The sequence below is a fragment of the Scyliorhinus torazame genome, chromosome 3, assembly GCF_047496885.1.
Source record: "Scyliorhinus torazame isolate Kashiwa2021f chromosome 3, sScyTor2.1, whole genome shotgun sequence".
Classification (NCBI taxonomy): Eukaryota; Metazoa; Chordata; class Chondrichthyes; order Carcharhiniformes; family Scyliorhinidae; genus Scyliorhinus; species Scyliorhinus torazame.
Window position 1 is genome coordinate 318,418,192 of NC_092709.1, and position 19,968 is coordinate 318,438,159.

General features: G+C 44.7%; 1 protein-coding gene across 4 annotated transcripts in view; it reads left to right on the plus strand.

The window, feature by feature from the left end:
• The first annotated feature begins 379 nt into the window (after positions 1-379).
• The window catches only part of LOC140409267 (uncharacterized), a 64,636-nt gene continuing 45,047 nt past the window's right edge, over positions 380-19,968 (plus strand). Inside the window, exons 1-2 of one of the 4 annotated variants that reach the window (XM_072497623.1) lie at positions 381-582; positions 18,452-18,749. The gene's annotated coding sequence lies outside the window, so the exon portion shown is untranslated. Of the gene's footprint in view, positions 583-17,227; positions 17,273-18,451; positions 18,750-19,968 lie in introns of those variants that run through there. The other 3 variants (XM_072497622.1, XM_072497625.1, XM_072497626.1) reach the window with 3 other exon arrangements.

The window sequence follows — 19,968 nt, forward strand, 5'->3', positions numbered from 1 at the left end:
TCTCCAAGGAGAACAGACAAGCTCCAATCTCCTCAGAGAAATGAAGTCCTACAATCCTGAACCCATCCTGAATCTCTTCTCGACCCTCTGGAAAGGATATGCTTGGCCCCCTTCTCTGCCGGGAGCATCCTTTAAGTCTGGAGGATGGAAATCTGAAACTTTGCAATAGGGTTGAAAATTGGCAAAACAGCAAGAAAAACAAAATGCGGGAATCCTGGAATCAAAACAACAAAAAGGTGTTTGACAGGCTGAGAGATCAGATGATTTTCAGTCAGACGGGGATGAACCTTTTCCTGGTCTACCATTCCATATATGGAGGCGACTTTCCGGAGCCCCACCTCCAACTTCATTCTTGTGGGTGTTTAGTTACAGTATGAACAATAATAGGCGGCCTGGACTGTGACTGATGTGGCAGCAGGCGAATGGGAACCCAGTGAGCTGTCTGTCTGTGTGAGCCTGGAGGAGTGCGGGAGCAGCGGCCAGGCGGATCCCAACATAGTCCTGAAATCAAAGGTGACTTTCCAAGAGGATTGGGGCGCCATCGGACAGTTGCAGCCCAGAGAGCAGACTGCAAGAGTCCAGGTCTGGCCTTTTAGTTTCACCCTTTCGGGGGCCACTCGCTCTTTGTGTAACACGGTGAGATCCCCGGGGAAGGGGGTCAAATGCGAGTTTGTTTTGTTTAGGTGTAGGGGACATCCCAAGACCGCCCCCCCCCCCCCCGGGCTTGTTTAATGAAATAATTCTCCACCTGCCAGAAGTTTAATTCTCGCTTCGCCCTCCTCGCTGCCCTTCAGAGGGGCAGGCAGGCGGAGAACGTGTTTGCAACCAAGAACCTGCAATTGACATTGAGTCATTTTATTTCTACGCGACTACTTTAAATCCAAACAGATAGGCCATCTCGGAAGTGAATTTGCAATGCACCCATGTTGCAGCCACTTCCTGGATCGACTCCTTGACTTCCTAATCTGTAATCTTTCTTTCTTTGCACGCACGGCGTTCGTGATGATTTAGTCCCCCCCCCCCCCCCCCCCCCCCCCAGTCCTGTGTTGAAGGGGACAAGAATGCTTTTCAACTCAGCTGTGAATTGAAGAACGTGCAAAGCAAAACGAAAGTTTTACGGGGAATAGCACTCAAATCCCTTAAAGATCGTTATATCCAAGAGATGATCTTGTATCTATTTATTTTGATGTCATGTCTTGTATCTAATTATTTTGATGTCATATCTTGTTGCATGGCCAACACCTGGGTGCCTCAGAAGTTAAATTCGTTCCCAGCCATTCTGCACTGTTACCTCAGGCACGCCTGGAAAACATTGTGACCAGCTCTTTCTTTAATTCTACACCATTTTGTCTGTCTTTTTATCTAACCTGCCCAGTTACAGCAGTTCTACCCGCACCAGCAGGTAAAGTTGCCATAGTCCCAGATGTTCATGTGCTGCATTTCCCTTTGAGGGGGAGAGCTGACTGGTGGCGATTTAACCTGAGGATCACCACACCTCAGACCAGGGGAAAGGTTGAGAAGGCGGAGCTCTACATCACAAACCAGCTCTCTAGCCAAGTGAGCCAAACCACCCCCCTATGGAATAATACCATACATAAGAACTAGGAGCAGGAGTAGGCCATCTGGCCCCTCGAGCCTGCTCCGCCATTCAATGAGATCATGGCTGATCTTTTGTGGACTCAGCTCCACATTCCGGCCCGAACACCATAACCCTTAATCCCTTTATTCTTCAAAAAACTATCTATCTTTATCTTAAAAACATTTAATGAAGGAGCCTCTACTGCTTCACTGGGCAAGGAATTCCATAGATTCACAACCCTTTGGGTGAAGAAGTTCCTCCTAAACTTAGTCCTAAATCTACTTCCCCTTATTTTGAGGCTATGCCCCCTACTTCTGCTTTCACCTGCCAGTGGAAACAACCTGCCCGCATCTATCCTATCTATTCCCTTTTGCTATTATTCCTACCAAAATAGATAATGGGAGATGAGGAAATGGCTGAGGAACTGAACAGGTTTTTTGGGTCGGTCTTCACAGTGGAAGACACAAATAACATGCCAGTGACTGATAGAAATGAGGCTATGACAGGTGAGGACCTTGAGAGGATTGTTATCACTAAGGAGGTAGTGATGGGCAAGCTAATGGATAACCTCACACTTGTCAACATTGTATTCCATCTGCCAGACCCGAGCCATTCACTTAACCTATCCAAATCCCTCTGCAGACTTCCGGTATCCTCTGCACTTTTTGCTTCACCACTCATCTTAGTGTCGTCTGCAAACTTGGACACATTGCACTTGGTCCCCAACTCCAAATCATCTGTGTAAATTGTGAACAATTGTGGGCCCAACACTGATCCCTGAGGGACACCACTAGCTACTGATTGCCAACCAGAGAAACACCCATTAATCCCCACTCTTTGCTTTCTGTTAATTAACCAATCCTCTATCCATGCTACTACTTTACCCGTAATGCCATGCATCTTTATCTTATGCAGCAATCTTTTGTGTGGCACCTTGTCAAAAGCTTTCTGGAAATCCAGATATATCACATCCATTGGCTCCCTGTTATCTACTGCACTGGTAATGCCCTCAGAAAATTCCACTAATTTATGAACCCATGCTGTGTCTGCCCAATGGGACAATTTCCATCCAGATGCCTTGCTATTTCTTCCTTGATGATAGATTCCAGCATCTTCCTACTACCGAAATTAAGCTAACTGGCCTATAATTACCCGCTTTCTGCCTACCTCCTTTTTTAAACATGTTTGCTAATTTCCAATCCGCCGGGACCACCCCAGAGTCTAGTGAATTTTGGTAAATTATCGCTAGTGCATTTGCAATTTCCCTTGCCATCTCTTTTAGCACTCTGGGATGCATTCCATCAGGGCCAGGAGTCTTGTCTACCTTTAGCCCCATTATCTTGCCCATCACTACTTCCTTTGTGATAACAATCATCTCAAGGTCCTCACCTGTCATAGCCTCATTTCCATCAGTCACTGGCATGTTATTTGTGTCTTCCACTGTGAAGACCGACCCAAAAATCCTGTTCAGTTCCTCAGCCATTTCCTTATCTCCCATTATTAAATCTCCCTTCTCATCCTCTAAAGGACCAATATTTACCTTAGCCACTCTTTTTTGTTTTATATATTTGTAGAAACTTTTACTGTCTGTTTTTATATTCTGAGCAAGTTTCCTCTCATAATCTATCTTACTCTTCTTTATAGCTTTTTTAGTAGCTTTCTGTTGCCCCTAAAGATTTCCCAGTCCTCTAGTCTCCCACTAATCTTTGTCACTTTGTATGCTTTTTCCTTCAATTTGATACTCTCCCTTATTTCCTGAGATATCCACGGTCGATATTCCCTCTTTTTACCGTTCTTCCTTTTTGTTGGTATAAACCTTTGCTGAGCACTGTGAAAAATCGTTTGGAAGGTTCGCCACTGTTCCTCAACTGTTTCACCATAAAGTCTTTGCTCCCAGTCTACCTGAGCTAGCTCTTCTCTCATCCCATTGTAATCTCCTTTGTTTAAGCACAAAACACTAGTGTTTGATTTTACCTTCACACCTTCCATCTGTATTTTAAATTACACCATATTATGATCGCTCCTTCCGAGAGGATCCCTAACTATGAGATCATTAATCAATACTGTCTCATTACACAAGACCAGATCTAGGACCATTTGTTCCCTCATAGGTTCCATTACATACTGTTGTAGGAAACTATCGCGGTTTCATTTTTCACCTTTTCACTATCCTTCAACAAATGCACACAGTAGCTATCCTTTTTCATTTCAAAAAACAACACACGCAAACAGGTATAATAATATCGTCCATTTTTTTCCGTTTTTCTTCCTCCAACTGAAATCCTTCTCAATTGACAGTCTTTTTGAACAAGAAGATCTCTGCACGATCCGTCCATTTCTCTACGCCTCGGCATATCTGTTTAAAGTCAGATACTTTAGTTCAATCTGATCACCGAGTCCCTTGTAATTCTCCAACACAGAAGCATTGGTTATCACAGCTTTCAGGCAGTCAAATGCCTGTTGAACGTCCGCTGTCCACTGGAATTTTCAACTTTTCTTCAGCAAGTCCATCTGTGGAGTAATCGCACGATAAGATTTTTTCACAAATGTTCGATCAAATCCACTCATGCCAAGAAATCCCATTATTTCCCGTCGTCTTGAGAGTATCGGAAACTCCTCAATAACTGTTGTCTTCACATCCCGTGTGACCATTCGACCCTATCCAATTGTACGGCCAAGGAAAGTGACTTGGGCTTTTCCAAATTCACTTTTGGCTATGTTTATCACCAAACCCGCCTCCTGAAGTCAATCGAATAACTCCATCAGATGTTTTAAATGTTCTTTCCATGTCTGGCTGAAAATTACCAGATCGTCGATGTATACCACACAATTAGGTAATCTTGAAACGACTTTGTTAGTTAACCGTTGAAATGTGGCTGGGGCGTTTTTCATGCCAAATGGCATAACTTTGAATTGGTATATACCATCTGGAGTCACAAAAGCTGAAATCTCCTTTGCCCTTTCGGATAAAGGTACCTGCCAGTAACCTTTAAGTAAATCCAGTTTAGAAATAAAAGATGATTGTCCCACCTTCTCAATGCAATCCTCCAAACGTGGGATAGGATAAGAGTCCATTCTTGTAACTGCATTAACCTTTCTATAGTCCATACACCACCGTTGGGTACCGTCTGGTTTAGGTACCATCACTTTGGATGAGCTCCATTGGCTGCAAACCACTTCAATTATGCCATTTTTAAGCATACTCTCAATCCCTTTGTTAACCTGTGCCAATTTTAAAGGGTTAAGTCTATATGGATGTTGTTTGATTGGAACAGCCTTTCCCACATCTACATCATGTATAGCCATTTTAGTACTTCCCAATTTATCTCCACACACTTGCCCATGTGATATCAAGACATCCTCATTTTCCAATTTAATTTGAGGTATGCCAAATTCCCAGTCATCTGGATTTGGTTCGTCACTTTGAGTTAGAATCATTAAAACCTCCTCCTTTTTCTCTCCTTCCCTTTCAAAGTACCTGTTAAGCATATTCACATGACACACTCGGTGAGTCTTCCTTCTATCTGGTGTTTTTACCACATAATTCACCTCACTTAATTTCCTTTCAATCTGATAAGGTCCACAAAACCTAGCTTTTAAAGGTTCACCTACCACTGGTAAAACACTAAAACTTTATCTCCACTGGAAAAACTATGAACTTTGGATTTCTTGTCCGCTACCTGTTTCATCACATTTTGTGCAACTTTTAAATGTTGTCTAGCCAATTCACCTGCTTTATTTAATCGTTCCCTAAAATTGACATGTAATCCAAGAATGTAATTTCTGATTTCTCACTCACCATTTTTTCCTTAATTAATTTAAGTGGTCCTCTTACTTCATGACCAAAAATTAGTTCAAAAGGACTAAATTTGGTTGGTTCATTAGGTGCATCCCTAATTGCAAACAGTACGAATGGAATTCCTTTATCCCAATCCTCTGGATAATCTTGACAATAAGCCCTCAACATTGTCTTTAATGTCTGATGCCACCTTTCTAACGCTCCCTGCAATTCTGGATGGTAGGCAGTTGATTTAAATTGTTTATTCCTAAGCTATCCATAACTTCTTTGAATAACTTTGAGGTAAAATTTGATCCTTGATCCGATTGTATTTCTGTGGGTAGTCCATATCTAGTAAAGAATTGAAGTAACTCCTCCACAATCCTTTTAGCTGTAATATTACGTACTGGAATGGCCTCTGGAAACCTAGTAGACACATCCATTATAGTCAAAAGATATTGATTACCACTTTTTGTTTTAGGAAGCGGTCCTACACAATCAATTAGGACCCTTGTAAAAGGTTCCTCAAATGCTGGGATGGGTTATAAGGGTGCTGGTTTTATCACTGCTTGAGGTTTCCCTATCACTTGACATGTAATGTCCTGGCAGTCACAGTCCCGAACTAGTGGAATCAGGGCCCTCCAGAAGTCCTCGATTGACTCACTAGGTAGTTGAGCACGAGTTGCGAGCGCGTGCCTGGGGAAGAGCGTGTTCGTCTTCTGTTCATAATTTTCTCTGAGTGGATCAGTGGGAAGACTGGAGCTGAGCCTGGAGTACAATATCTGAATCTTCTGAGCCTCTGGAACAGGGGTCGGCGCCGCATTGATATACGCTTCAAAACAAGCTAGCAAGTGCTGGAAGTCCTTTCTGGCGTCGCTTGAATGTGGATCCAGCTGCAGGTGATCTGGTTTAATAAGGAGGTCCATCTTCTGAATCTGATAATAAATTGAGGCACGATCAATTTGACTGGAGACGAAGTTTAATCCAAACTGAGGCTTTATTAGTATCAGAATAAATTTAAGGTGAAAGGTGGAAGATATAGGAGGGATATCAGAGGTAGGTTCTTTACCCAGAGAGTAGTGGGGGCATGGAATGCACTACCTGTGGAAGTAGTTGAGTCGGAAACATTAGGGACCTTCAAGCAGCTATTGGATAGGTTACATGGATTACGGTAAAATGATATAGTGTAGATTTATTTGTTCTTAAGGGCAGCACGGTAGCATTGTGGATAGCACAATTGCTTCACAGCTCCAGGGTCCCAGGTTCGATTCCGGCTTGGATCACTGTCTGTGCGGAGTCTGCACATCCTCCCCGTGTCTGCGTGGGTTTCCTCCAGGTGCTCCGGTTTCCTCCCACAGTCCAAAGATGTGCAGGTTAGGTGGATTGGCCATGATAAATTGCCCTTAGTGTCCAAAATTGCCCTTGGTGTTGGGTGGAGGTGTTGAGTTTGGGTAGGGTGCTCTTTCCAAGAGCCGGTGCAGACTCAAAGGGCCGAATGGCCTCCTTCTGCACTGTAAATTCAGTGATAATCTATGATTAATCTAGGACAAAGGTTCGGCACAACATCGTGGGCCGAAGGGCCTGTTCTGTGCTATGTGTGACATGATTGACAAAATTTAACTACATCTTTATGTAGTCCTGGCCAATAAAAATGCTTCTGGATTTTAGCTTGCGTTTTCCTTTTTCTCAAATGACCTCATGTGCAACTTGCAACACCTCCTTTCTATACCCTACCGGCAATACTACTTGATGAACTTCTGCCCACTTGTCATTCGCATGCATATGTAAAGGTCTCCATTTTCTCATCAAGACATCACTTTTACGGCAATAACACTCTTGTATACACTCAGATTCCTCTTCCGTATATGCTTTCTGATATATCTGTTTTATTTCTATATCTTTTTGTTGTAACTCTGCCAATTTTCCTAAACTAAAAATATCCGCCTCATCCTCCACCTGTTCTTGTTCTTTTTCAACCATCTGATCAAAAATCGTTTCTGATAATTGCACTTCAATGTCATCTTCACTCTTTGATTTATCCTCTTGTCTTACCCTGTGACTTTGCGACCTTGTCACTACACAATCCGGAAAACTCCCAGGATATTCGACCTTCAATACTTCAGTTGTCTGATTTTCCACTGGCTTATCAACAACAGTAGGCATCACTCCCACCTGCGATCCAGCTGTATCATTACCCAAGATAAACTGTATTCCTGGACAAGATACTTTCTCTATTACTCTTACTACCACTTCACTACTCTTCACTGGACTTTCCAACCTTCCCTTATATAATGGAACACTACTCCTCTCACCCTGAATTCCACATTTTCTGGTCTGGCAACATTCTTCCCAAACTACATAAAATATCATAGAATATCATAGAATTTACAGTGCAGAAGGAGGCCATTCAGCCCATCGAGTCTGCACCGGCTCTTGGAAAGAGCACCCTACCCAAGGTCAACACCTCCACCCTATCCCCATAACCCAGTAACCCCACCCAACACTAAGGGCAATTTATCAGGGCCAATCCACCTAACCTGCACATCTTTGGACTGTGGGAGGAAACCAGAGCACCCGGAGGAAACCCACACACACACGGGAAGAACGTGCAGACTCCACACAGACAGTGACCCAAGCCGGGAATCGAACCTGAGACCCTGGAGCTGTGAAGCAATTGTGCTAATCACCATGCTACCGTGCTGCCCATCATAATTCCTCATCTCTTACCATTAAAGATTGACTAGCTCCCGTATCTCTTAAAATAGATGATTTTAAAATCTCATCTTTACCTGTTCCTCCTGATACACACGAGTAAACTTTACCCACACAAGTAAATTCTTTAAAGACATCTGGCACCTTCTTATCAATCACCTCTTGATCAGGCTGTACAATCTTATGCACCTCCTTCACTTCATTTGGGCTTTCCTTCACCACTTTAACAAACCCCACTGTCTTATCCTGTTTTACCACATCAGCCTTCCCAGTGCTTTTCTTCAACCACCAACACTGTGACTTTACATGGTCTAGTTTATTACAGTGAAAACATTTGAAACTTTTCATTTCTTTTCCACCCTCCTGGATTTCTTTTTTAATCTGAAGTGCACTCTCCTTATTATCTCCCATCAGATCACCTTTAGCTTTACCACTTGAGTATTTCTCATGTCCCCAGTTTCTATCCCTCACAGGCTGAAGCTGATGTCGGAAAGCAAGCTTTGATTTATGAACAAATTCATAATCATCTGCCATTTCTGCTGCTAATCTCGCAGTTTTAACCCTCTGCTTTTCCACATGAATTCTCACTACATCAGGAATTGAATTTTTAAACTCCTCCAAAAGTATAATTTCTCTGAGAGCTTCATGCGTTTGGTCTATTTTCAAAGCCCTTATCCACCTATCAAAATTACTCTGATACTTTCAAACTCCATGTATGTTTGACCAAATTCTTTCCTTAAATTTATAACCTTTGTCTGTAGGCTTCAGGCACCAGTTCATATGCACTTAAGATGGATTTTTTTCACCTCATACGTCCCAGATACCTCCTCCGGTAGTGATGCAAACACTTCACTAGCTCTACCTATCAGCTTTGTTTAAATCAGTAATACCCACATCTCCTGTGGCCATTTCATTTGTTTAGCTACCTTCTCAAATGAAATGAAAAAGGCTTCTAACTTCTTCTCATCAAACCTTGGCAATACTTGGATATATTTAAATAGATCCCCACCAACCCTTCGACTATGATGCTCTTTCTCACTATCCTCATCATTATCCACCAACTGTATGTTTCCCTTTACGCCTGCCAATTTTAACTGACTGTCATGTTTCATGGCCATTTTCTGAAGTTCAAATTCTCTCTCTCTTTATCCTTTTCCCTGATCTGTATCTCCCATTCTCTTTCTTTTTGTTCTGCTAGGGCTATTCTTTCTGTTTTCCTTTCTTCTATCTCTTTTTCCTCTCTCTCTCTTGCTCTTTCTTTTTCCTCTTTCTCTCTCTCTTTCTTTTTCTTCTTTCTCTCTTTTGTATTCAAGCTGCTTTAATTCTTTCTCATGTTCCATCTGTTTAATTTGTAACTGAATTTTTGGCATTTCCAATGAGTCAAAATGTATCTCAGGCAACTTTAAGTGCTTAGCCACGACCATAATTACCTCATCTTTTCACATTTTGTCAGGTAATGTTAACTGCAATGTTTTTGCCAAATCTAACAGTCTGCTTTTAGTCTCTGTCCGTAAGGTACTGCGTGTGACCGTCTCCACCCCCAAAAACTTCTGAGCCTCTGAAAGAGCCATTGTCCACAACACACTCCCTACTTAAACTAAAATACCACACCTGAAAAGCAACCACAATATGCTCACCCCTCACTGTCTTTAAGTTCACTAAGCCAATCCAATAGATAGACTTTTATCCCGGACGAGCCCCCAATTGGTTATGGGCCAGGGTTTAGAGAACCCCAAAGTTTATCATGGAGTTCCCCTGACCTACAACTTTTAATAGATTGTGGTATGGGGAGCACATGGCACACTCTACAGGTGTGGTAGAGCAGAAATGGAAAAGTATTTTTTAAAGCAAAAGAATGTTTATTCTATGAATTCAAGTTAACCTTTTTGAAACATACAGTGAACATCTTAGCAACCATTAATTCAAATACAACCCCCAAAGACTACAACACTAAGTAATCCTTTAAGCATCCCAAACAACATCCAGAAGACAGAAGAAACACCTTTCAACAGAAGCACATTAGGTTTACATTCACTACTGAGAACATTTATAATTCTGAATTCACCAAATGATCAAGAGATAGTCTTTTGATGGCAGAGAGAACAGCAGTACACCTGCTTGGTCTGGCTTCAGCTCCAACACTGAAAATGAAACTAAAACACACCCTACAGCAAACATCCTAAAACGAAAGTAAAAAGCTGACAGAAAGCCCAGCTCCACCCACTCGCTGACATCACTGCAGTAATAAACACCCATTTCTTAAAGGTACTCTCACGACAGATACTGACATACATACCCATTTATAAACACTCATTTCTTAAAGGTACTCTCGCATGACACCAGACCGGCCTCCCCGAACAGGCGCCAGAATGTGGCGACTAGGGGCTTTTCACAGTAACTTCATTGAAGCCTACTTGTGACAATAAGCGATTATTATTATTATTATTATGTGACTCCTGATCCACAGCAATGTGGTTGACTCTTAAATGCTCTCAGGGATGGGCAATAAATGCTGACCGAGCCAGCCCTCATCCCATGAACAAATAAAAAAATAAGCTATTAAGTCAGAGGGAAGACAGCAGTATTAATTTTCAAGGGAGTAAGGCGAGGCTGGATGGCCTCTACTTTAATGCCAGGAATATTGCAGGTAAAATGGATGAGCTATGGGCGAGGATAGGCACGTGGAATTGTGATACAGTAACCATCATGGAGACATGATTCAGGGAGGAACCAGACTAGCAGCACAACAACCCGGGATATAGAATCATCAGGTGAGACAGTGGAGGGGGTAAAAGAGGAGGAGGTATTGCATTATTAGTTAAGGAGTCAGTTACTGCGGTAAGGAGAGTTGATATCTTGGAGGTGGCATCAAATGAAGCGTTGTGGGTGGGAGTTAGGAATAAAAAAAGGACAGTCGCATTGTTAGGTGTTTATTATAAACCCCAAGATAGTGGGAAATGGAGTAGTAAATATGTGTGCAATTAGCAGAGCTATGTAAAACAACAGTAATAGAACAAAGAACAAAGAACAAAGAAATGTACAGCACAGGAACAGGCCCTTCGGCCCTCCAAGCCCGTGCCGACCATGCTGCCCAACTAAACTACAATCTTCTACACTTCCTGGGTCCGTATCCCTCTATTCCCATCCTATTCATGTATTTGTCAAGATGCCCCTTAAATGTCACTATCGTCCCTGCTTCCACCACCTCCTCCGGTAGCGAGTTCCAGGCACCCACTACCCTCTGCGTAAAAAACTTGCCTCGTACATCTACTCTATGCCCCCAGTAATTGACCCCTCGACCCTGGGGAAAAGCCTCTGACTATCCACTCTGTCTATGCCCCTCATAATTTTGTATACCTCTATCAGGTCTCCCCTCAACCTCCTTCGTTCCAGTGAGAACAAACCGAGTTTATTCAACCGCTCCTCATAGCTAATGCCCTCCATACCAGGCAACATTCCGGTAAATCTCTTCTGCACCCTCTCTAAAGCCTCCACATCCTTCTGGCAGTGTGGTGACCAGAATTGAACACTATACTCCAAGTGTGGCCTAACTAAGGTTCTATACAGCTGCAACATGACTTGCCAATTCTTATACTCAATGCCACGGCCAATGAAGGCAAGCATGCCTGTATGCCTTCTTGACTACCTTCTCCACCTGTGTTGCCCCTTTCAATGACCTGTGGACCTGTACTCCTAGATCTCTTTGACTTTCAATACTCTTGAGGGTTCTACCATTCACTGTATATTCCCTACCTGCATTAGACCTTCCAAAATGCATTACCTCACCTTTGTCCGGATTAAACTCCATCTGCCATCTCTCCGCCCAAGTCTCCAAACAATCTAAATCCTGCTGTATCCTCCGACAGTCCTCATCGCTATCCGCAATTCCACCAGCCTTTGTGTCGTCTGCAAACTTACTAATCAGACTAGTTACATTTTCCTCCAAATCATTTATATATACTACAAAGAGCAAAGGTATCAGCACTGATCCCTGTGGAACACCACTGGTCACAGCCCTCCAATTAGAAAAGCATCCTTCCATTGCTGCTACTCTGCCTTCTATGGCCTAGCCAGTTCTGTATCCACCTTGCCAGCTCACCCCTGATCCCGTGTGACTTCACCTTTTGTACTGGTCTACCATGAGGGACCTTGTCAAAGGCCTTACTGAAGTCCATATAGACAACATCCACTGCCCTACCTGCATCAATCATCTTAGTGACCTCCTCTAAAAACTCTATCAAGTTAGTGAGACAGACCTTCCCTTCACAAAACCGTGCTGCCTCTCACTAATACGTCCATTTGCTTCCAAATGGGAGTAGATCCTGTCTCGAAGAATTCTCTCCAGTAATTTCCCTACCACTGAAGTAAGGCTCACGGGCCTGTAGTTCCCGGGATTATCCTTGCTACCCTTCTTAAACAGAGGAACCACATTGGCTATTCTCCAGTCCTCCGGGACATTCCCTGAAGATAGCGAGGATCCAAAGATTTCTGTCAAGGCCTCAGCAATTTCCTCTCCAGCCTCCTTCAGTATTCTGGGGTAGATCCCATCAGGCCCTGGGGACTTTTCTACCTTAATATTTTTTAAGACACCCAACACCTCGTCTTTTTGGATCTCAATGTGACCCAGGCTATCTACACACCCTTCTCCAGACTCAACATCTACCAATTTCTTCTCTTTGGTGAATACTGATGCAAAGTATTCATTTAGTACCTCGCCCATTTCCTCTGGCTCCACACATAGATTCCCTTGCTTATCCTTCAGTGGGCCAACCCTTTCCCTGGCTACCTTCTTGCTTTTTATGTACGTGTAAAAAGCCTTGGGATTTTCCTTAACCCTATTTGCCAATGACTTTTCGTGACCCCTTCTAGCCCTCCTGACTCCTTGCCTAAGTTCCTTCCTACTTTCCTTATATTCCACGCAGGCTTCGTCTGTTCCCAGCCTTTTAGCCCTGACAAATGCCTCCTTTTTCTTTTTGACGATGCCTACAATATCTCTCGTCATCCAAGGTTCCCGAAAATTGCCGTATTTATCCTTCTTCCTCACAGGAACATGCCGGTCCCGAATTCCTTTCAACTGCCACTTGAAAGCCTCCCACATGTCAGATGTTGATTTGCCCTCAAACATCCGCCCCCAATCTATGTTCTTCAGTTCCCGCCTAATATTGTTATAATTAGCCTTCCCCCAATTTAGCACATTCATCCTAGGACCACTCTTATCCTTGTCCACCAGTACTTTAAAACTTACTGAATTGTGGTCACTGTTACCGAAATGCTCCCCTACTGAAACATCTACCACCTGGCCGGGCTCATTCCCCAATACCAGGTCCAGTACCGCCCCTTCCCTAGTTGGACTGTCTACATATTGTTTTAAGAAGCCCTCCTGGATGCTCCTTACAAACTCCGCCCCGTCTAAGCCCCTGGCACTAAGTGAGTCCCAGTCAATATTGGGGAAGTTGAAGTCTCCCATCACCACAACCCTGTTGTTTTTACTCTTTTCCAAAATCTGTCTACCTATCTGCTCCTCTATCTCCCGCTGGCTGTTGGGAGGCCTGTAGTAAACCCCCAACATTGTGACTGCACCCTTCTTATTCCTGATCTCTACCCATATAGCCTCACTGCCCTCTGAGGTGTCCTCCCGCAGTACAGCTGTGATATTCTCCCGAACCAGTAGCGCAACTCCGCCTCCCCTTTTACATCCCCCTCTATCCCGCCTGAAACATCTAAATCCTGGAACGTTTAGCTGCCAATCCTGCCATTCCCTCAACCAGGTCTCTGTAATGGCAACAACATCACAGTTCCAAGTACTAATCCAAGCTCTAAGTTCATCTGCCTTACCCGTAATACTTCTTGCATTAAAACATATGCACTTCAGGCCACCAGACCCCCTGTGTTCAGCAACTTCTCCCTGTCTGCTCTGCCTCAGAGCCACACTGTCCCTATTCCCTAGTTCTCCCTCAATGCTCTCACCTTCTGACCTATTGCTCCCGGGTCACTTTATTACGTGATTTCAGTTTTCCCAACATTAATTGGGGTAGTCATCGTGTTAAGGGCTTAGATGGAGTGGAATTCTTAAAATGTATACAGGAGAACTTTTTATGTCAAGATGTGCAGAGTTCAACAAGAAACGGTGCAGTGCTGGACCTAATTTTGGGGATGAAGCCGAAGAGGTAGTTGATGTGTTGATGGGCGAGCATTTTAGTGATAGTGACCACAACATGGCACAATTTAAGCTTGTAATAGGAAAAGAAATAGGCAAAAGAAGTTGCAAAAGAAGGTTTTCAATTGGGGGAGAGCGGATTTTAGTAAAATAAGACAGGATCTGGCTAAGCTAGACTGGGAAGGGGTAGTTGTGGGGGAATATACAGGAGAGCAGTGCGGGGAGGGGGGTTCTAAAAGGAAATGGGGAGGGTCCAGTCTCAACAGGTTTTCTGTCTGATGATAGAAAGGAGCAACAAGCCCAGAGAACCATGGATGCCAGAGATATTCAGGATACGATGAGAAGGAAAAGAGACTTTTAGCAAGTACAAGGGGAGAAAATCAGCGGTGGCATTAGTGGAGTACAGAAAGTGCAGGATGTAGCTTAAGAAAGCAATTAGGAGAGTAAAGAGGGGATATGAAAAAAAACTCTGGCAGGTAAAAGTAGGCAAAATACCAATATATTCCATAATTTTACAATGGGAAGAGGATAACCAGGGAAAGAGTAGGACCGTTAGGGACCAAGGGGCAATTTGTGTGTAGAGCCAGAGGACATTGGTAGAGTGTTGAACGAATACTTCACATCTTCACCCAAGAGAAGAGGATGTCTGTATTGAATTCAGAGAGAGAGACTGTGAGGTTCTTGAGCAAATTGATAAAGGGAGTAACAAGGTATTGGAGGTATTGATGGGCTTAACAGTGAACAAATCTCCGGGTCCGGATGAATTGTGCCCATGCTGCTGTGGGAGATGAGGGAGGAGATTGCAGGGCTCTGACCCACACTTTTCATTCCTCTCTGGCCAGGGGGGAGGTACCACAGGATGGAGAACAGTTAATGTGGTTCCACTCCTTAAGAAGGGTTGTAGAGATAAGCTAGGGAGCTGCAGACCAGTGAGTTTCACGTCTGGTCTGTAGCTGATCTGTGATCAAGAAAAGTCAGCATGGCTTTATCAGAGGGAGGTCAAGGTTAACAAATTTGATCAAGGTGTGTAGATGAGAGTAGTGCATGGATTCAGCAAAGCCTTTGACAAGGTTCCACATAGGATACTTATAAAGAAGGCAAATGAACAAGGTACAAGGGGAATTTGATATGGTGGATCCAAAATTGGCTTAGTTGTAGGAGACAGAGGGTGATGACAGACGGCTGCTTTAGTGGCTGGAAGCCAGTGCACAATGGTGTACCGCAAGGTGGCTCCCCTATTATTCGTCATTTATGTAACAACATAGATGACTATGGTGGGGGTAGGATCAGTATGTTTGCGGATGACACAAAGATTGGCCGGGTGGTTCAGATTGAGGTTGGGCCTAACGCGGTTCAAGGTGGTGCACAGAGCGCACCCAACCTGAACTCGAATGAACAGGTTCTTTCCGGATGTGGAGGGCAAATATTAACGGTGCCAGGGAAGCTTCACCAACTACATGCAAATGTTTGTTCTGGGCTTGCCTCAGACTGTCGGGTATCGGATGTGCTTCTTTGAGGCCATGTCCAGGTTTGTGGGAGTGAGGGTGGAACCATGCCCAAAAGTGATGGTCTTCGGGGTTTCAGATCAGCCAGAACTCATTATGGGGGGAATGGGGTGACGCCCTGGCCTTTGCCTCCTTGATTGCCCGCCGGAGAATTCTGCTCGGCTGGTGATAGGCAGCACCGCCCAAATCTGCAGACTGGCTGTCGAACCTGGCGGAATTTCCCGGGCTGGATAAAATTAAATAAAATTCACCATCCGCGGTTTGGGAGAAGGCTTCCATAGGATGTGGAAACCAAAAGGAACGTGAGGTACGAGCAGCAGAGGCAAAGCCCCAAGGGACCGGTCTGATAGCAAGTTAAGTCCCAAACCAAATTGTATATTGATTGAGTACTGTGTGCCTGTAAATATGTGTCTTGGTCATATTGGGGACTGTAAATATGCATGCCGGTTAATGGGGGGGTCAAGGCCACAGCCGTTACGAAGATGCTTGCTTGTAAATCTACATGTTTTTGCACATTATTTTTCTGATAATGTGTCATTTATAATTTGTTGGATATAAAATATTAAAACTCAATAAAAACTCAAAAAAACAGTGAGGTTGAGTGTTTTGGGTTACAGGAAGATATAGACGGGATGGTCAACGGGTAGGACGTTGGAATTTACCCTGAAAAATGTGAGGTGATACACTTTGGAAGGAGTAATGTGACACGGAAGTATTCGATGCACAACCTGTCACTGGGAAGTTCTGAGGAACAAAGGGACCATGGCGTGTTGATCCATAGATCTCTGAATGCAGAAGGGCAGGTTAATAGAGTGGTGAAAAATACTTATGGGACATTTGCCCAGGGAGGTCACGATGGAGGCCGGTCTGAATACCAATTATTTGGTGGTAAATGGTGTGTTGCGTGGGAGGGTCACTTTGTTTGTCTTCTCCTCCCCTGTTGTGGTGTGCGGTATTGATCCTGTTGTTGGTTTGTGTATTGGACAGTTTGTTGGTGTGCAGGGGAGAAGGGATGTGTCCTTTATGGGACCGAACTGGTTAAGCTTTGGAGGGGTGCAAGGACAGGGGTAGCACAGGCATCCTTGGAGACAAGTCTCCAATCTTTCTTTTTCTTTGTGGCGGTGCCGGGCGAGGCCAGGCTCGGGATGGCGATCAGTATCTGGTTGCTCCTGAGACAGGGGCTACCTCTTTTGGTGGGAGGGGATCGTGGGGGAGTCCAATGTGGGCAGGTCCACATCTGGAGAGGTGAAGATTGGGGGAGGGTCCGAAGGTTGTGTCCAGTAATTATCCTTATTCTTTTTGTCTTGGGAGTTGGATGGGGACCACTTGGCGGTTGGTTGGCCGGTTCTCATCTAGTAATTTCTTGGGAGGTTGTTTGTAGATCAGAGGGGTTAGCTCTGACGGTTCTTGTTCTTCTTCACTCTCCTTCTGACTTTTGAGATATTTTGAGGTGTTGTTTCTACTTCTCTCTTAGTCCTGGTGCCTGTGAGGGCTGGCTCTGGTGGTGTTGAATGGTGAACCTTGGTGCCATGGACACTCAGGTAGGGATCCATTTTGGCTTTTAGGTTGCCGAATCCTTTCTTTTTTTGAGTGATCCTGGTTGTGGGGGAGGGGGCGGGACGGGGACATGGGGGTGGGGGGGTCAGCCCTCCCTCCTATTGTACACCCCAATTTAGGGGTCGCTCTGATGGTCATCCATCCAGAAGTAGGTCTCCCCCTGCCCTATGATTGGGGTGAGCTATCTTCATTTTGGTTCTTTACCCTACAATATTCCCTTGTCCTATTGAGGACGGTACTGATGCTGGTCGTTCGGTGATCTCTTTTGCCCTTTGCTGTTGGGCTGGGAGATAGGATTATGGAAGTTTGGATTCTTGTTCTGGCCCTTGTTCTCGCTCTCTTTTTACTTCTTCTATGGGAGACCCTGGGTTGAGTTTTAAGGTTTGGTTCTGCCTGGTCCTTTCTTTGTCTCTCTTTTTGTCATTTCTCCATCTCAAAGGTGTAGGATGACTGCCTGTTCCAGTCTGGATCTGGAGAAGAGTTTAAATTGTGCTGTAAGAGTTAGTCAATGCTCCCTTAGCACTGGGGTTCCCAGGTATAGTTTTCTTCTTTTGTCATTTTGTTTTGTAGCTATGGGTGAGATGTATGTCCATAATGTTGCCGGTATCCTGTTTGGGTGCAGACAGGGCATTTATCCGTGGAAGAAACATGTTGGGGATTTTGTCCCTGATTCATCTGGTCTTATTTGTTCCCAATTATGTGATGACTGTTGTTTTTGCTGTACCTGCTTTACATTGATACCTGTAGCTATCTTTCTGCTTTTATTTGTTTTCTTGTTGCAAACTCTTCGTAAAATTTGAAAATCCTACTAAATGGAGATTTTTTAAAAACCTGCCGGTGGGGAAGTGTAAGAAAGTTCTGGCCCATATTTCAACGTGGCTATCTGCACCTGCAGATCACTAAGCCTTTTTTTAACCCCACTCTATGAAGTCACAAACATGCACAGCAACACTAATTTACACTTTATTGCTTTCCCTCTTATGCTGAACATATCTAATACCTTGCTATTTCCCACTCTAGTATTATCTGTGTCTCCCAGTACTCTGTGAGTCTTCGTATTCCTCGATGATATTACCTACTGGTTCCCATATCCTTACTAAGTTTGTTTAAACCTTCCCCAATAAAACTAGCAAGAACATAGACTCTGATTTATTATGTTGTAGGTGTAACATAAGCGGCTTCCTTGTGGTGCACTTGACAAAGGAAGGTTCAGACGTGGAGATAACTTCAACACGTTTATTACAGCGAAAACAGCGCGAGAGGAGAGAGAGCCGGGACAGCGAAAACAGCGCGAGAGGAGAGAGAGCCGGGACAGCGAAAACAGCGCGAGAGGAGAGAGAGCCGGGACAGCGAAAACAGCGCGAGAGGAGAGAGAGCCGGGACAGTGAAAACAGCGCGGGAGGAGAGAGCCGGGAGATTTAAAAAGCGCGGGAGGAGAGAGCCGGGACAGTGCTGGGAGAGGTGAGTGCACAAAAGGTGTGGCAGGAGTGCCTTTAGACACGGAGTGCTGATTGGAACAGAGTGCATCTGAGTTTAGGTGAGTGACTGAGTGCTGATTGGAACAGAGTGCATCTGAGTTTAGGTGGGTGACTGAGTGCTGATTGGAACAGAGTGCATCTGAGTTTAGGTGAGTGACTGTTCGGGTGAGTGGTGAGAGAGGGCTGTGTTTTTGTTGGTGTTCGGGTTTATCCTTGAGGTTCTATAAAAAAATTTTAAAAATTATTTAAATTAATTAACTAGTTGAATATGGCTGGACAGGTGATGTGCTGTTGCTGTATGATGATGGAACTGGTGGATCCCATTGACACCGTCAGTGACGGGACTTCCGGGTGCGGCGATGACCAGCTGAGTCGCACGTTTCGGCACCTCCCGGTGAAATGGACTTTTGGGCTCTTGATAGGAGCCCCAACGGCAATTTTGACGGCTAAAAACACTGTGCGGTAAACCAGAAGGGAATCCCCCCTGGATACGGATGAAAGAAGGAGGAGAAAGTGGCTGGATTGCAGTGGATCCTTTAGAACAGCGGCAAGGAAGGCAAGCAAAAACCAAGATGGCGTCGGAACGTGGCAGTTTAACATGGGGCCCTGAACAACAAGAGTTCTTGAAATGCTGTGTGGAAGAGCTCAAAAAGGAAATGAAGAAAGAGCTGTTGGCCCCGATACTACAGGCGATCGAAGGGCTAAAGGAGGAACAAAAGACCCAGGAGCGGGAGCTTCGGGTCGTGAAGGCAAAGGCAGCCGAGAATGAGGACGACATACAGGGCCTGGTGGTGAAGACGGAGATGCATGAGGCACATCAGAAACGATGTGTGGAAAGGTTGGAGGCACTGGAGAACAACGCAAGGAGGAACAACCTGAGGATTCTTGGTCTTCCTGAAGGTGCGGAGGGAGCGGACGTCGGGGCATATGTGAGCACGATGCTGCACTCGTTAATGGGAGCGGAGGCCCCGGCGGGTCCGTTGGAGGTGGAGGGAGCATACCGAGTGATGGCGCGAGGACCGAGAGCAGGAGAAAGTCCCAGAGCCATAGTGGTGAGATTCCTCCGTTTTAAGGATAGAGAAATGGTCCTTAGATGGGCAAAGAAAACTCGGAGCAGTAAATGGGAGAACGCGGTGATCCGCGTTTATCAAGGCTGGAGTGCGGAGGTGGCGAGAAGGAGGGCGAGCTTTAATCGGGCCAAG